The following is a 21,776-nucleotide window of genomic DNA, read 5'->3' on the forward strand; positions in this document are numbered from 1 at the left end:
TTTTCTTCACCCCAGAAGCACGTCATTCCCCTTGTCCATATGACCTGGACATACTTCCGGGGAGTATGGCAAATAAACATCGTTCCTCCCTGCAGCGTCTCCTAGTGGCCCCCATGGTATCCAGCAGGGCTTTGCATAAAGACTCCAATGTCCATGATACCCTGCTGGTCTTCGGGGCACCTCCGTAATGCAGGGAGGGCTCCACCTGGTGGCTTGGGGGTATTGGCCGGGATGAACGGCCGGCCATATACCACAACAGACACAAGGGTATTGTTGGTGACGTGTTTACAAGTGACACAGTGGGTCCTGTTACGGCTCAAAGTGCCTGGTAGGGAATGAGGCTCTCCTCTGTGAAGTGGGCTGTGGACGAGAGGTTTGTGTCACTTAGGTGGCCGACGGAAGGAGATCAAGAGAGGATCAGAAGAAAAAAGTCACTTGTGAAAGGATGAGGACATTTGGTTTCATCTTGGGAAAGAGAGAGTGTTAGGATGGAATGTGAGGACCAGTGGGACGTGGATTTCTTTATTGGGGTCCCTCTTAGAGTTTATCTAATGAAGTCAACTCCTGGTTTGATGGATGCCCTGTCCATAACGTGAGAAGGACATCTTCTATCGATGAAGAAACTCCTCTTTATAAAGAGTGTATTGAGTGTATAATGATGGGCAGAAATGGCAGACTGTGGCCTGCAGGGGGCTCACCAGCTCCCCGACCTGACATCGATGGACGGACACAGGCACAGGTCCTTGCATCACACAAGGCTTTTATTTGGCTGTGGGAAACGCTTCCCTTGTTTCCCACCTACACAGCACAGCACAATAAAGTACCAAGCACAGTTTTTAAAGCAAGCACTGTTAAACGGCACTCTTCTTTGTTTCTTTGTCTTTCTCTTCTCTGTCTCCATTCTCCTCCAGCTCCCATTAACGAAAGCAGTGGGCTTCTTTTACGAGGAGTGTTTCAAGTGACCCGTTAGTGTGGTCCAGAAGCACTTCCAGGTGAGGTGAAAGTCCGACAAATTAGGGCTCTGAAATCCCTGCAACACCCCCTGGTGGCACCCATGGAACCCAACAGGACTGTGTTGAACCCCAACTCCTATGGAGCCCTGAGGGAATCCGAGGCACTGCTGCAACCCAGGGGGGCTGCCATCAAGCACTCCAGGGGAGATAATGCCCTGTGCATGCTCTCTCGGCTCTCCGGTCCATCCTTTAAGAAGGTGTCCCAGCCAGGTAAGGGCCCTGGCCGCCCGCCTCACGGATGTATCCCTTTAAAAAGAATTGTGCAGAAAGTGAAGGGGTCTGAATGCTTTCTGAATCCAGTGAATAATGATTATTATTATGAAAGTGTTAATTCCTGGAAAGTTCTGAAGGTGTCAGTCGACATAAATGTCTTTTAATCGTCTCTTAACTTTGCAGCACTCATGTTTAGCTAAGAAGGGCAGAACAGTTTGAAGGCACTGAGAAGACAAGCATGCGGGATGAGTGACACAGACGCGTTTTATTTTTCATTCAATTTCGAAATTGCAAAACTAAATAAAATATTGGGGGCGGGGGGTAGTGAGGTGAGGAATGCATCCATTTTTATTGTCTTTTATTGTCTGTTTTGTTGTTTTCAAGCTACTCTTTTCATTATTTTCAGACATAATATCTATTATTTATTTGTTATTTTGTCCGTTGTTATGAGGATGCAAAGCATTGTGGGAGTATTATATTGTGAAGCCTGTATCGTGGATTAACAGTATCATCTCGTGCCTAGTAAGGCTCCTCTGGATATGACGTTACCTGGGGGGTCACTGGGTGTTTCAACATCATGCACCCTTGCCCAGTCAAACCCGGGCAGGGTTGACAGACCCCAATCTGCATCACAGCCACAACAGCCCACGGATCTGTCCACTTAATCTAAAGCCACCTAGTGGATGTGATTTCATTGCCAGTCCACTTTGCTGCCCCCGTAATATCCAGCAGGTCCAATGCTCTGCAGAGTGAGTGTCACGTGCAGCCTCAACAGCCACCTCTATTGATTCACAGCGAGTCCGCCAGCCTTGAGTCCGACACAGCTCTACAATGCATTACATTTTATACTTATTTTTTTGTATAATGTTTTACACTGAGTGCAGATGTGGAAAGCATGTGAACAATTCTCAGGTAAAATAAGTGTCCAGATTAGACTAATTACTAAATACAGAACAGGTACACATGGAAACCAACAATATCTGTCCATTAATGTATTGATGAACTATGGCCAGCTGACAATGGAGGAGATTAAAATTGTAAAAAAGGAAGTCAGTCAGAGTTGTGGAGACCCCAGTCAGCTATCCCCCCTACCCACTCCTGGGTTTTCTACACTGGAGTCTGTGCTGGCCATTTATTCTGACGAGAGAATCTTGCCATCCAGTGATTCCAAAGCTCCTTCATCTGAGATGACTTTAGGAGAGGAGCCTGGCAGTACAGCAGTGGCACCAAGTGCCACATCCAGATACCAAGAAGAAAAACAGAATTCTTCAAGTTCCATTGTTTCATTTGCTTTCTCAATGCGCTCTTCTCAGCATATTATGAACTCCATCATGATCATTGTTTGGTGGTTTCTGATAAGATGACCATGTCTGGATGTAAAGTTCTTACAACTCTTTGCTCTGGAAATCTCTGATTCCCTTAGAGCTGCTGGTAAGAAGCCGTAGATAGCAGACCAGTGCCTGTTACTGGCTGTGAGTGTGACGTTTCTCCAGCCTCGACATAAGCAATAGACTTCTTTGGAGTAAGTTGATGGTCACTCGTACTAATGGCTGTGGTTACAATGTCAGCAACTGCCTTGAGTGTCTGGTCATGGCACCAGCGATGTCAGCCTTCCCCCAAGGGTTTTCAGGCAGCTGTTTAGAAGGTGTTTCCAAGATCCTCTCCCAGAATACAGAGGACAGGAAGGTGTCACATTATTTCTCCAGCTGAGCTTCGTAGGGTGTCATAAATGGCTAGGATATAGAAAGTGGACACAAAGGAGGTCAGTCTGCCATCCAGGTGTAAGACCAGGTAATTCTGCATTGTAGTGCCCCTTCCACCTAAGCCCTACCATGCTGTTTGCTCTTTCTTCATCCACACCTGCTTGTACTTCTTCCTGAATGCACCAGTGTTGCTCTTTGCCCTCAGTCTTGTTAACCTCGAATTTAGGGATGTAGCCAAAGCCCACTTAACCTGTTGCCCCAGTTCCCACCAGAGCCTTTTGCCTCCTCCAATGCTTTCTCAGTCCCTCATTTCCAGCCTGTTTACACCTAAATACCAGCCGATTCTACTCTTGGGTCCCTTTAGTTTGTGTACTGAGAAGCTTCTTTCATTTTCAGGACCTTAAACTGTAAAGGGGGTCTGCAGGGAGTTACTGCTTCCATAGAGTGCTGCACTACTAAGGCTGTGGGAAGGTCTTAGTCACCTGCAGAGAAACTTGCCAATTTTTCTCATTAAGGATTCAGCTGCTGTAATGGGGACCAAAAAACACCAACAGAGTCCATGCAATTCAGGGCAGAATGGCATGTTGATGCAGCCAGGTTTTAAACCTACCAGGAAGAGCAGATTTATCCACATTGGCAAGCCAGACCTCAAGCTCTTTGTTGGTCTTCTCAATGGTGGACAAATCCTTCAGGCTGGAGCTTAAGTGAGGGGGGTTTTGGCGAATAAGTAGCTGGCCTCTGGTGGCATTATTTAAGGTGCCAGGCATGGTCTGCAGTCACAAAAAGGCAATTTTATCTCTCCAGGAGCGAGTTTTCTTTATTTTTATCAGAATTCCAGTTTTATAGACTAGTAAATACAATAAATGGACATATCTTTCTATAAATTGGTTTGTTTTATTTTAAAAAATGGGTTACACTCAACACTTGAAGATTTAAGCAGTGCGGCAGGTACGACTAAATCCTTTCAAATGGAGTGATGCTCTGCTGGATTAAGCACCCACATGCAAGATGGTGTTTGGATTGAGTAAAAGAAACAAAGAGAGAAAGAAAAGAGGAGAACAGTAAAGGAGGACAAGCAAAAGATACGAGATGTTAAAGGTGCACAGACACACACGCACACATGGACACTGACTGCCCGATCTCACTTGATGTACAGCTGGGGTCTTCTGAGCGGTCACCTGACACCTCATGACAAGGAACGTGTCACTTATAAGGCAAAGTTTGGGAGGAAAATGCTGCAACACACAGCTAGTGGTGAAATAGGAAATTACAATAACTGTTTCACAATATCTGTGTGGGCTTCCTCCACTTCCTCCAGTTCCCTCCCACAGTCCAAAGACACGTAGGTTAGGTGCACTGGTGATGCTAAATTGGCTTGTGTGTGTGTGATTGGCATCACCCTAGGATGGGCTGGTGCCCAGTTCAGGGGCTGTTCCTGCCTTGCGTCCATTGCTTGATTAGATAGGCTCCAGTTTCCCCACAGCCCTGCTCTGGATATGCTGGTTTGGAAGGTGGATTGATGGATGGACAGATGAATGGATGGGACTAATTAAAGATGGGCTAATCATACACAACTGACAGATGTATGTTTCAAAGTTCTCCAAACTCTCACTACTCACCATTCTTATGGTTTGAGAACTTTATTTGTTCACTCAGGGAGATATGGCTTTTTAAAGTAGCTCATTAAATTGATAGATAGTGTGGTTCCCCAGGGGGCGCTGCAGCTCCCCAAACTCTGAATTAAAGGCTCAGACACAAGTTTGCTATGAACACAAAAGGATTTATTGTGGGAAACTCTTACATGGAAGCATTTGGCACAGCACAGCCACTACTTTAAATCTTCCCCTATACACAACTCTGTCACGATCATTAATTCTGCAGTCACTCCTCTACTCTTCTAGCAAGCTTCATCTTCTGTCTCCTGACTCTGGCCCCCTGAGCTAAGGCATTTAACTTCTTTTATGTAAAACCCGGAAGTACTTCAGGTGTCCCGACACCATGGCTCAGGAGTACTTCAAGGTGATGCTGAAACTCCATAAAGTGGGGCACTTCAATCCCTTCAGCAGCCCCAGGTGACCCCTGTGGAACCCAGCAGGACTGGTCCAAAGAATTACATGTCCTAGCATGTCCTGTAGGCATGTGCAAAGGTACCGCCACTCTGGGACACTGCCACCAGGCATGCTGGGGGAGACAATGCCCTTACCAAATTACTTCCCTTGTCCTTTAATGCTACTGGTGTCCTGGCTAAGTGAGGATCCCAGTACAGCTCCATCTGGGATGCCTGTCCCTGTGTGGCGTCACCCACAATAGATAGATAGATAGATAGATGTGAAAGGCACTATATGATAGATAGATAGATAGATAGATAGATAGATAGATAGATAGATAGATAGATAGATAGATAGATAGATAGATAGATAGATAAGAAGGGCCTTATATAATAGATAGATAGTGTCATAAATACGAGACAGAGTCATATAAAGGTTTGGGGCAGCCACCCGTATAATCTGGTATCCTGGCTGCAAAAGTAATGATCAGCAAATACAGCACTGATGTGCTGTGAGTCCAAAACAGAACTGAGGAACTAGGGAGAAGGTGCAGGTTTTTAAAAGGGAAGACACGAAGTGAGATCATATAGATCGGGCTCATGGTCTTCAGCCATTGGTTTAAGTCCGGACATGACATCACAGGGGCCGGGGCCGGCAAGGTCTTCTTCCCTAGGCTTGGTCCCGGAAGTGACGTCAAAAGAGCTAGGTGTGATCTCCCGTGAATGGTCTACAGGAAAGGAAGAAAAAGAGTCAGTGCACTCTGCCACATCCCAGCATGCTTCGGAACTGCCCTTACTCAAGCCCTTTAGCTGCCTCCCATGTGCATGTGTGTGACACATGCTCCCACAGTCCTTTATACTCCCTGACCCGGAGGTGTTCCTGCCCAACACTCCACAAGTCCTTATTCCTTCCGGGTCAGGGTAAATAGTCCTTATCTTTACCCCGGAAGCATGTTGTTTCTCCCTGTCACAGGATTATGACGCACTTCCGGGCTATACGGCATATATGAGTCCACGGGCCTCCCGACAGCGACTCCCAGTGGTCCCCAAGGTATCCAGCAGGGCTGTGCATAAAAACTACATAGTCCATGAGGCCCTGCTGGAATTCGGGGCCCATCCATGCTGTCGGGAGAGCTCCTCCTGGCGGCCTGGGGGTGAGGGCCGGAATATGAAGTCGGCCATCCACCACAATAGATAGATAGATAGATAGATAGATAGATAGATAGATAGATAGATAGATAGATAGATAGATAGATAGATAGACAGAATACACACACACATACTCTGGTCTGAGCCATAAGAATTCTGAAGGAGTTACAATGTAAAAATTGGGATGATCATCTATGGCACATGGCCTGTCAAAGAGAATATTTTTTAAAAATGCATGGCACACAGGTTTACCCTAATCTGTGAGCATGTTTCACAAAATAAAGACATACATTCAATAACAGCAGACAGACACATTACATAGCATTCACATTTTTGTTTTTGTGCAAAATTGAAAGCGACAGGCATACTGTATGTTAAAATCAGGAAGATTAATGCTGGCTCTTTTCAGCTGTACCATAATGCTTGAACACTTTGTGTCCATTGACCCATAATCCAGTTCAGGGTCACAGGAACCTGGAAAGGCAGGAGCCGATAGAGGAGGGGACACCAGTCCATGACAGGCCACACTCGTCTACATCCCTACAGTGACTGAGAAGAGCTGTCAATAATCCTAGCAGGCTCATCACAGGGAGGTGGTATACAGGTAAATGTTTCAAATTCCACACAGGCTGTGACCAGGCCTAGGATCTGAACACACAATTTTCAAAGTGGGAGGCAACACACTTCTAATAAAAACATGTAATATTTTAGATTGGGTCTTTTAGAGGGGGCTACTGTGCATCTGTTAAAGGGTGTTTAATCATGAAGAAGGGTTCACAAAAAACACTTTACATTCTAAGGGTCTTTTACTTTGGTGGACAAGTTAATACTGGAAATGCCTAAATGATTAGCCTTGATTTACATGTACGCCCCACAATACTTACCCATGTTACATTCACTCATCAGTCAGTCTCATCACAGACGCTGCCACAGTGCACTTGATAAACTCAAACACAAAGCAAGAATACCCAAACAATGGCTGAGCCTGAGCAAAGAGGGGGCACTCTTAGTAACACAATCTCATCTTTCCATCCACAGTTCAGGAGAACCCTAAACAGAAGGCGAGTGATGTCACTTCCGGGACCACGTCACCAAGACACGCCCCTTCCAGGAATCAGTGCTTCAAAACCAACCAGGATCAAAAAGAGGGCGTTATTTCATTAACTAACCTCGACTGAGAAGCATCTACCCAGGGGCACTTCATTCTTTTCTTGTTTTAGCCCCCTTGTGTGCTGTTTATTTTCACCACTTTTTCCCCTCATATCCCTGGATTAAATGGGGGCCTGCTGGTTCCCCAACACTTCTTTGTGGTTCAGGTCTACTATTTATCACACTCCCCTTGGGAGGGCTGCACAAAAGATGCAACAGAGGCCAGGAGAACCTCCTGCCAGGTTACCTTTAACCTTCAGCTCCTGGAATGCCAGCATTGAAACGGGCACAGCCTGAACCCAAAGGCATATGACTCACGTGAAGATGAACAGTGGGTTGGTTATTTGTGAAGAAGGCCTTTTTCAATGAGATGATATTGTAGCTTAATCATCATTTAAATTTATTTGTAGAGAAACTGGCCATCAAATACTAGAAGTCACAGGAGTAGGGGAGTACATGTGAACCAAGGCTAAGCATTTCGACATTTCCAGTATTAACTTGTCCAGCAATACAAAAAGAACCTTAGTGGTTCAAGTGCCTTTTGTGAACACAAGAAGACATGAGGATGGACAAAATAACAGAAACACCTGATATCCTCTGAAGATAAACCAATGTAATTTAGTCTGCTGCAATTGGGTGGGATTGGAGGTGGGCTTGACAATAGACAAGAGCGGTGTTTGGGGGTGGCAAGTGGGGCGACCGCACCAAGCCCCGCACCTAAGGGAGTTCCACGTGTCCCGTTCGAACAGATTTGCCAAGTTATATTCTCCAGTAATATATTTTGATAAAGTCCAGGGGCCTCATGTATAACGCCGTGCATAGAATTCGCACTATAACATGGCGTAAGCACAAAAGCCGAAATGTGCTTACGCACAGAAAAATCCAGATGCAGGAATCTGTGCGTACTCCAACTTCCACGTTCTTCCGTTACATAAATCCCGATCAGCGTGAAAACTAACGCTCGTGCACACGCATTTTGTAACGCCCCAAATCCTCCCAGAATTACGCCTATTTGAATATGCAAATCAATATAAATTGCCCTTAAGCGCAGCCTTCTGTGAAAAGACAATGGGAAAAGCAGGTGGAAAATATAAGAATTTCAGCAAATACCAAGTGGAGGCAAAGGAAAAACATACTATTTGTTCAAATAAGCCGTGGTATAATCAACAAAAGGAAGTTGATCGAGTGACATAGCGTGTTGGAGAAACTTGAATGCTCACATTCACAAAATCGCACAGTCCCGGAAATAAAAAATAAGTTGCATATCAAAGTCGCCGTGAAAAGGCGAGTTGTAGCCCACTGTCTGAGTGTCATATGAAAGCTCATTAGTGTACAGAGAAAAAAAGGCACACAGTGGGGAAAAAGCACGAAATGTCAACTTCAATCTCGAATTTTCCACTTTAATCACATAGTTTATTTTGTCATTAAAATAGAACATCATAAACTTCATTTTAAAATTGTTTAATTAACCAGTTTCTCAAATCACATCGTAATTAAAGTAGCACGTTAAATGCTTTGTTTTGTATTTGATCTTCTATGTGCTCTATGTGTGTGAATCACTACTTGCTTCTTAAACCGACTCTCTTCCTCCAACTGGACACAGAGTCCATTACATTCGTGATATTACAGCTCTCTGAATAACTAAAATACTGAGATGTATACGTGATATTATTTTCATGATGATAGTTAAAGCATGTTATTAAACATGGGTCTCACGGCGCAGTGATTGTGTGCGACCTTCGATGAAATTATTTATTGCAGCAGTACTCATGGGCGGATCTAAGTCCAATAGAGAAAGTCCAATGTCAATATGGTAGCTTATGCGCGGTGGATGGCCAGATCCGTTGCGGACACTGCATAGCCACCTCGTGCTCATGACACAAGCGTTTAACTTTTGTCGAAATTTGCCTCTGCGTTTTTAGCTGTGTCGTTATTTTCTGTTTCTGTTTTATATTCAACTAGCAAAATACCCGTGTTTTGCAGCGGAGAAGTAGTGTGTTAAAGAAGTAATGAAAAAGAAAAGGAAACATTTTGAAAATAACATAACATGATTGTCAATGTAATTGTTTTGTCACTGTTGTGAGTGATGAGTGTTGCTGTCATATATATATATATATATATACACACACACACACATATAAACATATATATATACATATCCATACATATATACATAGACACATATACACACATATATATACACACACATATATATACATACATATATACACATACATCCACATATATATACATACATATCCACATATATATACATACATATATACACATACATCCACATATATATACATACATATCCACATATATATATATATTTATCCATTCCTAAATAATTAAATGGGCAGGCTATTTCGTATCAGTGCAATACGCTACTTGTTAAAACGGATGACTCCCGCTCTTATGTGCAAGTCTGTGTGGATATTATTAACTATCGTTTCTGTTCAAGTTCTATTTAAATTTTAAATAGAAGGAATTTTTATTTAGTCGACAGAATATTATTCCGGAATAAATCAACTCAAACCTTAAATAATTTATAATATTTTGCTCTCCATAAAAATATATCCTGTCTAAATTATACAAGTTAGAAATAAAGTAAACGTTAAAAGAACAAACATTCAAATTTCTTTACTCTTATGTAATTTTATATAAAAATAAACTTAAATTTTAAATATCCCAAAAGATTTTGCTCTCCATAAAAATATATCCTGTCAAAATTATACAAATTCAAATATGAACATGGTGCATAACAAAACCTGGAAATATAAATAAAATGTGTTCTTTTCAGCAATAAAAAATCAAATCATTCAGTTGTCTTTGCTCTTATGTCATTTTATCAGAGCTGGACGCGTGGCATCTTTTTTTGGCAACAAGTTCGTTTATGTTTGGTGTGAGGTTCTGTGTTGTGGAGATTCTCAGGATGGACTGCAGGTGCTCATCAGTGAGGCGACTCCTGTGTGCTGTTTTGTTAGTCTTTATCACTGAGAAGAGCTTCTCACACAGATATGTGCTACCAAACATGCACAAGGTTCGAGCCGCGTGTACACGGAGCTGGAGCATTTGTGCGGGAATGGAGTGAATAAACTGTGCGGGCCGTGCAGTATCATACTTTGCCTTCAGTGTGCCATTACACTGCAGCTCAATCACCTCCATCTGAATCTGCACAGGTGCAGTTTCCACATTGACGGCAAATGGGTTGCGAAACAACTGAAAATTCTTTTTTTGTTCTTCAAAGTCACCAAAGCGCCGTGTGAACTCAGTGCGCAGTGCGCTTAGTTTATCAGCAAAGTGCGTATTTGGGAACACCGTTGTGCCGACTTGGCTCAACATTACTTGGCAACAGGGAAAGTGGGGCAAGTTGCACTGGTGCATTCGTGTCTCCCATAAAAGTAGCTTCACTTGAAATCACTTTGTGATTTTGCACGGTAAAAACGTCTGCTGAAGTGTCAGATTCTTCTTTAACTCTTCTGCTTTCTGTATCTTGTGCATTGCATTCAGGTCTTTCAGGTTATCTTGATGTTTTGTCTCATAGTGCCGTCTTAGATTAAATTCTGTAATTACAGCCACATTAGCTCCACAAATGAGACACACGGGTTTACCGGCAATGTCAGTAAACATATACTCGGCCTCTCATCGGTTTTTAAAGGCTCTATGTTTAGAATCACCTTTTCTCTTTGGCATCGTGTGGAGTAGCTTTGCAATAACTTGCAGCATCATAAGCTAGACTTGATTAACGTGGTAAGTGTTCGGCAAGGCAGCTGAAGCGCTGCATTATGGGATCTGTAGTTTATTGTGTTACCAGCGCTTCATATCCCCGGGCCATTAATAACAATAATATATAAAATGATCTCGGGCGGATATAATTACGCCGGGCGGATGTGGCCCGTGGGCCTTGAGTTTGACACATATGGACTAAATAGAACTTGAAAAGAAATATTTTTTCGAATGTGATTGCGCAATTCAGATCGAGTTGACGCGCACTACAGTACATCGAGCCCGCGTGCTATTGTGGTTTTGCCTGAGTGCCTCAATAAGTTACTCTCCCCTCGCTCTTACTTTTTTACCGTTCATCTAATGAATACACTGAGTATGGCTTTAGCAAAACAATCATTGATCGCGAATAAAGTATCCATTATTCATAAAGCTTCAATTGGTGATCTGTCTTTCTGCGTTAACCGCATATTTTTTCATACGTCTCAAACCAAGGGGATGCGAGGCTAAAATGAATGAATACTCAGTGCATCCCCTCTCGGGAATTGAACCTCGGACGAAGCCTCTACTATTGCGCCACAGCGTGCCTATTCGAGCGTAGCAGTGTAATTCGGTTTCTGTTCAGCACTCTTTGGAACTGTTGCTTTTTGTCTGCACACTGCGTCAGTTCACGTGAGCCCCTCTATATGGTTTTATATGTCACGTGCTCGCTTATAATTGTTTCACTGCCTTCTTAATTATATAATGCATGTTTTCTTCAGCGCTTTTTGTAGCTCTTCCTGGTTTTCTACGTAATGCGTGATTACGGGAGAGGCGTGATGATGTCACATGAAACTCCGCCCCCCACGGCTTTCGAGCTCAACTCCATTACAGTAAATGGAGAAAAATAGCTTTTAGTTATGACCATTATGTGTAGAATGTCGAAATGAAACCTGCCCAACTTTTGTAAGGAAGCTGTAAGGAATGAGCCTGCCAAATTTCTGCCTTCTACCTACACGGGAAGTTGGAGAATTAGTGATGAGTCAGTCAGTCGTCAGTCAGTCAGTGAGTCAGTGAGGGCTTTGCCTTTTATTAGTATAGATATATATTGGCATGGCCGCCCTTGCAGTCCTTGCTTTTCTTTCTCCAAGTAACCGCTCACCACACAATCAGCTCTGTAATAGACGTTAAGCCATCTGTAAGCTTAGCGCGCCGATTCTTCAAAACGTTTAAGGAACATTAAAATATCTTCGTAGTACATGTTTAATTATTCTATCCTTCACACCAGCCCCAGTGAAGAATATAGATTATTTAAATGAAGTTAAAGTTTTATCTGTATAATATAATAAACATATTTTGCTGCATTTCATCTTAAAAATGATATCGTCATCATATGTAAATACACGCTTTATAAAGTGGCTCAGGTTGTGTAATATTATAACTATAGTGCAAGTTTACAGTGGGGTGATTGTACTTATAAGTACAAACAGTTCTACAAGGAGCACTTGATTGAGTGCATTTAAAGTTCTTGGGATGTAACTGTTTCTGAACTGCGAAGTCTGTACAGAAAAGGCTTTGAAACATTTTGCTGTGGCTTTGGCAGCGTGTGCCTGAAGCTGTATACCGATAATTCTCTTTCCGATTAGCTGCTGCTGTGATTCACACTCAGATACAGTGATATAAATACTCCGAGTCGTGCAGTGAGAGTAATATGGATAAAGATGATCCGCTGTGGCAACTCCTAACGGGAGCAGCTGAAAGAAGAAGAAGAAGAAGAAGGTGCAGTGAGAGTAACAACGCTAAAGCAGTTATGGTATTTGGAATACTATGGCTATTCCCTGGTACATTATATTGTGACAAGTTAATTACAATCAGATGCATTACACTAATAAACAATATGCGGTTAGTTTCAGTGTATTTATAAAGCCGCGTCAGGAAAATAAGGTGTAACCACACAGGAACAGTAGCATTGCTTTGACGCTGGGTGCTGCCAGTCTGCAAAACCGAGCGGAGAACTTGCGTACGACAAGGTATGAGGTACCGTGGAAAAGTCCGTGGCTTTATACATTGCGATTTGAACATGGAAAAGTTCTTACGCAACATTTCTGTGCGTACTCACCGTTTATACATGAGGCCCCAGGTGTTATCTTGCAAAAATTTAGCTGAATACTGTAATGAGAAAATCTGGTGTATGTTAACATTATTTTTTATTAAATTCACGCTCAAGTTGGTACAGTCCACACATATCGGTAACAGCATTTGATGTAACCGGCCCCTCGTGGGGTTGGTCAGCCCTAGGTCCTGCACACCCCTAAGGCCGCCTCTGATGAGTGAAGCTCTTCATGGACCACCAAACAGCGCACCCATGTACCTCATAATATACAGTGCATACATTAATATCGAGGGCCTAATAAGGAGAAAGACCACCTTTTTCCTTCTGAGTAGCCGCATCCCTTCTTATAATCATGACCTACAAAGTCCCGATCTGTGTAGTGCGCTATCACTTCATTTTTAAAGAAGAAAAGCATTTGAGATCTGAAAGAGGTGGACATCAGCATTCACAGACTGCGTCTCCATAACTTTCCATAAAGGTTCAGAGATATTTGGATTTGGAGGTTAGGAAGGGCATGGGTGGCATTTGAGTTCAACATGGCATTTATGAAACAACGTCTGAAATAGTCTGGCAGTGTGTCTGGAGGTGTTACCATCGTGGAGTAGGGGAACACTAAGAGGGGGATGATCTTTGCACCACTGGGGCTCCTGGTTCATCACGGATCTATCACGGGACTTAATGACTCTCACAAGACAGCTGCCTTGTGGCTTTCTCCAAAAGAAGGCCGGTCTAAGATGTAAGAAATGAGGTGAACGATGACTCCTTAGGCCATGCAATGTTTTTGCATTGCTCAGGGGCCAAGGTTTTGTATTCCTTACACCAGACCATTCGTCTTTGTGCGCTGACCTTGGATAAAAGCAGTTTCCGAATATCAGTACTGCCATAAATTCCAGCTCCGTGAAGGTCAGGATGTACAGTTTTTGTTTAGACTGGGAACAAGAGGGGCTGATTCAGTTCTGTAGTCTTTGTGGAGGCTGCAGTTTTGTGGCATTTGCCATATCGTGCTGTCTCGGTCACCAGTAAGTTCTGACTTACTATTGTTTCACATTGAGTCATTTGACCATTTTTAGCAAATGCTGATATTATTTTTTGAGTCAGTTCCTTTGAAACAGAAAATATATTTGCAGTCATTGTGAGCTAAGCGCCTGGAATTCAGGCCTCTTTGGAACTCGGCTGCCTGTCGGACCTCTTTTCTAGCTGAAGCACCCTGCAGCCAAACAAGACTCGCCTCTGGAGTTGTGATTTAATGACTTCAACGTTAACCTCCTGCTTCATGTGGCATCTCCGTTATTTTGTCCACAACCTCCCTGTTTGTTGATACATAACACAAAGCACTTGTCATGGTCTTGACGCTTGGCAGTAGGTGACTAGTAGATGGTAGCCGCTGATTTGGTCATTAGTGCCATCTAAGCCATTTGTTAAACTTCTGACTGACTAGTAGGTGAGCCCAGGTGGGCCACCTTCTAATGCTTTACCATTGAGGGGCTTTAAAGGTTTGCTGTTGCACAACAGTTATTCACTTTTTGATATGTAATGCAGTCAGACCATATTTATTTCACGTGCACATTACTGTTTAGTGTCTGGGCTGTTGTTGTGCCCAGTATGCATAGTTCTGTAACAACTCAATTCATATGATTAGCTGTACTGACTTATTGTAAACTTGACACACTTTTAAATAATGGCTGCTAATGACTCCCACTGCACCTCCTGCAGTCAAGATTTAGGCTTCATTCTGCTTGCAAGGCAAGCCACTGAAAACTGCAAAAACAAGCTCCTTACGCAACCCACATGGGCGACCCGCAGAGTTGGTTGGTAAAGCTGGTAAAGCCAAAGCCTTGATGGTAAAGTCATGATACTTCCAAATGCAGACAGCAAATATGATCTTCAAATAATCTCCCCAGTATTCATACATCATTGAAAAACGGCAAAAGGAACAGTAATGAAATGATCAAGTGTCACTTGCGCTTTCTTTAATTGGTGTGTTTGTGTGTCAGAGGTACCCAGAGGGTTTCACCTCTTTCATGCCTCTGGCACCTCAGAGGCTACAAACAAAATCCCCTATTACATGGTGTGAAGGACGGCCAGCGTCCTTCCCCAGCCAGGACACCTTCAGGGTGGAAGGTCAGGGGTAGACAAATTATACCGAGCCTTATTCCCCCCAGGTCACATGATGACAGCAAGCCGTGGCTCAGATTTCCACATGGGTTCCTGCAGGAGATGCCGGGTATTGTAGTCCCAGTGGACGGTTTTGTTGTGTCCTGTGGGGGGCTGCCAGGGGGGAGCTGCAGGACTGGGGAATCCCTACATTGTGGGATTTCCGCCTCGCCCAGAAGTGCTTGCAGACCACATGGGCAGATGATCAGAAGCACTTAAGTGGCGGCTTAAATAAAAGGAGCTGCCTGCCTCACATCAGGGAGCCAAAGTCGGGAGGAGGAGGCAATCATGAGAAGACAAAGTATTGCCTAATTGTGCTTGTACATACTTGTGGCTGTGGTGGGAAACTCTTTGGGGAAGAGGTTCACATAATTAAGACGCTTTGGCTTTTACCTTGGGTCTTGAGCCTATTTGTGTTGGGTGATTGGGGAGTTGGAGCACCCCCTTCTGTCCACAATGGCGATGCACAATCACTGTTCTTATAACCGCAACAATAACAACAAAGAAACACTAAACATTTTCCACTTATTATGTGAGTATTGTGTTGTAGCAGCCAAAGCATTGGACACCAAATCATAAAACTGCTGCTGAGTAGATGCTTATCACTCATTTTGTCTCTCCCCAAGTAAGCAACCTAACCTTGCTGAACTCCATTTCTAAAATTATATATATATACATTGTGGAAAACGTACCCCCAGACACAAACAGACCGACACCAGGATGTCCAAAACACTCTTCTTTATTTATTTTTTCCACTGCAACCACAATGCCTTCTCTCAGCAACTCTCTTTCCTTTCTTCTTCTTCTTCTTTCTTTCTTTCTTTCTCTTTCTCTCTCTCTCTCGACCTCCTTCCTCCTCCTCACAAGCTACTTGCTACTCGACCGTTCAGCCCATTTTTATTCAAGTACCTCCTTATTATGAATCTTGAAACGGCAACACAAATTGTTTACAGAGAAGCCTGTATCTCAGCTGAAGTGGCTCGTGGGTGTTTCTTGGCACCTCAACAAATGATCCTGGAAGTTATGGCTGAAATCTCAGTTGGTCTACCTGATTGTGGCCTGGTAGCAAGAGGAACCCTAAGTTACTCTTTTAATCAGAGTTTGAACACTACTGACAGGCATTTTCAGATCTCTGGATATCTTTTTATATCCTTGTCCTGATTTATACAATTTAACATCCTTTTCTCACAGGTCTTTTGGGAGAGTTCTCTTGCTTTCCTTGTGATTTGGTATCCAGCAAAGTCAGTGGAGCGCTGCCTGAATTTAAACTGACTGTTTATACACAGACACTGATTAAAATCCAAAAAGTTACAGATGTGGACACTCTCCCTTAATTTGAATCTGTGTGTTAACTTGTGTGTATATTATCAGCCCCAAACATTCAAGGGTGCATAAACATTTGATCAGGCCCATTTGGGTGATTTCAGTTATTATGATGATTTAAAAAGGACACACACAATTTTGTGATTAATAAATTGCTTCACCTGAGCACACCCCATAATTAAAAGGAAAGCGCCCTGCATGATTAAATATATTTTGCAAACAATGGCCAATATTTCACAAATTCTGCTAGGGTATGTAAACTTATGAGAAAAACTTTATATATACACGCACACATATACACACACACAGGCACATACAGTACCTATAGAATTAAAACCATAAGCTGTTTGTTATTCGTCAATCATTCAAAAAGAGCAAAACCGATTTTCACAAAATTTTGCATGTGTGTTACAGGAGGAAGTAAGAACAGCTATGAAGAGGATGAAAAATGGAAAGGCCGTTGGTCCAGATGACATACCTATGGAAGCATGGAGGTGTTTTGGAGAGATGGCAGTGGAGTTTTTAACCAGATTGTTTAATGAACTTGGAAAGTGAGAGGATGCCTGCGGAGTGGAGAAGAAGTGTACTGGTGCCGATATTTAAGAATAAAGGGGATGTGCAGAATTGTAGTAACTACATAGGGATACAATTGATGAGCCACAGCATGAAGTTATGGGAAAGAGTAATAGATATGATGTTTGCTCTGAGGATGTTGATGGAGAAGTATAGAGAAGGCCAGGAGGAGTTGCATTGCGTCTTTGTGGACCTGGAGAAAGCATATGACAGGGTGACACGAGAGGAGTTGTGGTATTGTATGAGGAAGTCAGGAGTGGCAGAGAAGTATTTAAGAGTTTTACAGGATATGTACGAAAAAAGTGGTGAGGTCTCCGGTAGGAGTGATGGATGCATTTAACGTGGAGTTGGGATTACATCAGGGATCAGCTCTGAGCCCTTCCTTACTTGCAATGCTGATGAACCGGTTGACAGATGAGACTATGATGTTTGCTGATGACATTGTGATCTGTAGTGATAGTAGGGAGTAGTAGAGGTGGATATCTGCTCTAGAGAGGAGAGGAATGAAGAACAGTAGGAACAAGACAGAAAACGTGTGTAAATGAGAGGGAGGTCAGAGGAATGGTGAGGATGCAGGGAGTAGAGCCGATGAAGATGGATGAGTTTAAATACTTGGGATCAACAGTGCAGTGTTACGGGGAGTGTGGAAGAGAGGTGAAAAAGAGAGTGCAGGTAGGGTGGAATGGGTGGAGAAGAGTGTCAGGAGTGATTTGTGATAGGTGGATACCAGCAAGTGTGAAAGGGAAGGTCTTCAGGACGGTAGTGAGACCAGCTATGTTATATGGGTTGGAGACGGTGAAACTGACCAGAAAGCAGGAGACAGAGCTGGAGGTGGCAGAGTTAAAGATGCTAAGATTTGCTTTGGGTGTGATGAGGATGGGCAGGATTAGAAATGAGTACAGAGGTTCAGCTCAAGTTGGACCGTTGGGAGACAAAGTCAGAGAGGAAAGATTGCGTTGGTTTGGACATGTGCAGAGCAGAGATGCTGGGTATACTGGGAAAAGGATGTTAACGATAGAGCTGCCAGGCAGGAGGAAAAGAGGAAGGCCTAAGCAAAGGTTTATGGATGTGGTGAGAGAAGACATGCAGGTGATGGGTGAAACAAAACAAGATGCAGAAGACAGGACGATATGGAAGAAGATGAACCACTAACGGGAATAGCCAAAAGAAGAAGAAGTTGTCATTGGCCTTAAAGTATAGCATATATGGAATATCGGGTAACAGTTATAATTTTAGGGGAGTGGTCACCCATAAACAAGTGTTAATGTGTGAGCTATTATTCTAATCAGGCTCCAGTGCCCTGGAGCTGATGGGAGGACATGATCTTCAGCACGCACGTTTCGTAACGGTCAAAGTGGGATCTCACCTAAGACAGCAGTTACGTTTTCTTCTCAAATACAGTACACAATATGGCCACATTTTTGCACACATCTGACCATCACACCCATATGCTGTATGCTTGATGAACATCCCATTCCAAAATCATGGGCATTAATATGGAGACCCCCTTTTTTGACTGTAACAGCCTCCATTCTTCTGGAAAGGCTTTCCACAAGACTTTGTAGTGTGTTTGTGGGAATTTCTGCCTGTTCATCCAACAGCATTAGTGAGGTCTGGTGCTGATATTGGACAAGAAGACCAGGCTTCCAGTCGTCATTCCAATTCATCCCAAAGGTGTAGACAGAGTGATGAATTTTAGTCCCCAGTTAACAATTGGTGTGGCTGTGACACCTGAACTCAACAATCTATGGTGAAATGGAAGTGCCTAGGCGCAACAACACCAAAGTCACGAAGCAGTAGGCCATGCAAGCTCACAGAGTGGGGCCACCAAGTGCTGAAGTACATAGAACATAAAAATCACCCATTCTATGTTGTATCATTTACATTGGGTTCCTAACTGCCTCTGGAATCAAAATAGATGTAAACAGATTTCCATGGCCGAGCAGCTGCATACAAGCCTAAAATGACTATGTGCAATGCCAAGCACCAGCTGGAGCGATGTAAAGCAGGCTTATGTTAAACTCTGGGCCAGGGGAAATGTGTTCACTGGAGTGATGAATCATCCTTCACTATCTGGCAGTATGGTAGAGAAACCTGGATTTGGCAGAAGCTAGGAGAAAGTGCCCTTCTATACTGCATAGTGCATACAGTAAAGTTTGTTAGAGGAGTAGTAATGGTCTTGGGCTTTCATTTAGGGTTTGGGAAGGTTCCTCAGTTCCAGTAAAGTGTACTGTTAATGCTACAGCATACAAAGACATTTTAGACAATTGTGCACTTTCAGCTTTGTGGCAACAGTTTGAGGAAGGCCCTTTTCTGTTCAAGCACGGCTGTGGCCCTATGCACAAAGCCAGGTCCATAAAGACATGGTCTGACGAGACTGAAGTACACCGTGGCCTGCACACAGCCCTGACCTCAACCGTACTGAACACCTTTGGGATGAATTGGAATGCCGATTGTGAGTTAGGTCTCATCGTCGAAGATCAGTACCTAACCTTGTTGCTGAATAAGCACAAGTCACCACAGACACACTCCAAAATCACATGAAAAGCGCCCCAAAAGGAAGGTTCAACTCCATATTATAGGGGAGTCATATAGGTATATAGATCAGGCGCCTGCAAATTTTAGACCACATAGTGTAATATGAAATTTGGACCTGAGTAAGTATATTAGATACTGCTAACAGCAGCCAACAAATCCTCATCCACAAAGATTTTGAATGTCTTTTCACTGTAGGCTTCTACATCACCTCAAACTGTATAACAGAATACATCATCAGAAGCAAAGCTGACACTGCGTACAGGAATGAATTGACAGATCTGATAAAGTGACAAACTAACAACGAGAGGGCTCCAAGCCTCAACAACGCAAGGGTGTTTTTGCAGAAATCACAAGGTGTCAAGACAGCCACATGCACGGCAAACGTCACTAGAACAACAATACAAACAGTCGATTCCAATTTCTTAAGTTAAGAATCACCCAACTTCGTCTCCTAACTCTAAAACTCTATTGGCAAAGGTACAAGCGTGCATTCATATCTGATATGCCCAAAGGAAAGCTGGATGAGTTGGAACTAAAGGACTGAATCAAAGAAAATGTCCTGACAGGAAGAATCAATCTATGGCCCAGTGATAAAATCTGCTCAAAACATCACACAGTGTGACTTACCATCATTTTTGGAGATTAAAACCAAACAATTCTCTAATGTGTGTGCCTTAAAAAAAAAATTACTTCGGCCAAATGGGAAAACAAAAAACTGCTTCACTTTCACAGTCTGTCGGCATTTTCACAGCAACAAAGCCCCGATTTGTAGGTTTTAATCTCCAAGCAGCACATGTCCACTGAACATGTTGCTTCTGCGTTTTACTGTTACGTTTTATACTATTTTTTTCAATAGGACATAGCACTGTTGTGTTTCATGCATTGTGATGTTTGTGGAATAATCTTAACAATGCTCATCAGTTATTATATTTCTTAATATTTAAGCAACACCACTAGAATCCTTCTCTGTCCTCACAATGCCCTTTGTCAACAGTTCCTGAAAGACAAGACTACCAACTCTGGATACAAGTCTTGGTGCAAGACAGACAACGACTGAAAGTACAATCCCAATTGATATTCAAAAAACAAAAATCCTGTATAGCCTTCAATATTATCATTCTGCTACCAGCAGCCCCATATTCTGTTCATTTTGATTTATGAACCAAATGTAATTAACTCAATAGGTTTGTTCATACTGCTTCTGCTAACACCAGGAGCTACAATCTATAATCTGTCTGCATCCATTTGATTTTTTATTTCAAGCTTGAAGTGTAAATTATTACCTGTTCAGCCACCATATTAAGTGTGTACTTAGCCATATTTTAGAAATGGTGGACATCGTTGTGGTGCTTTTTGTGGCTTTGTTGTACTTTTGAGTGTTTTTTTTTCCCTCATTTCTAATACCATGATATTCTCCCATAAGTTGTTGCAAATAAAAAATGGCTATAATTTGAGGTCCAGTGAATGTGTTACTTCATTTTGCATAAAAAGAGAGCTTTCTGCATCACACATTTAAACAAAGTAACTGGTAAAAAAAAAAGGCACACATAAACCTAAGTACTGGGGTTTCTTTCGCTTTTCAGTGACTACAGCACCACAAGCACTTCACTGTAGCATTAACAGGTTGGTCTATGTCTCTTACACAGCATGTTATTTGGCAGCTGGATTGTTTCACTTTCACATGCATAATGATAATAATTATAACGGAAATAAAAAAGACCCAGTGGAAAAGTGGTACTAGATATAAGAAGAGCAGATACTTGAGCGGCTTTCTTTTACACTGAGCGTTTCAGCTTAAATCACAAGTTTGCACTGTCTAGCTGGTTAAATGGAGCATATCTACAGTAAGAGCCTACTGCTATAGACGGAGTGCTTTCTGTCACCTTTTAGGTGAGCTGCAGTAAATCAGCTTCATACTAAAGGAAGTAACAAGCCTGTCTGCTCTTGGACTTAAGACAAGAATCCTTCTGTGTAACAAACTTCAACATTCATCTTAGACAACCTTAAAATTGAGAAACTTAAAAAGTATTTTAGGATAGTGGCAGCAGTCTTATGACAACAACACTATACAGGGAATTTTATCAATGTTAATTTGT

Source organism: Polypterus senegalus, chromosome 10 (genome assembly GCF_016835505.1).
Source record: "Polypterus senegalus isolate Bchr_013 chromosome 10, ASM1683550v1, whole genome shotgun sequence".
NCBI lineage: Eukaryota > Metazoa > Chordata > Cladistia > Polypteriformes > Polypteridae > Polypterus > Polypterus senegalus.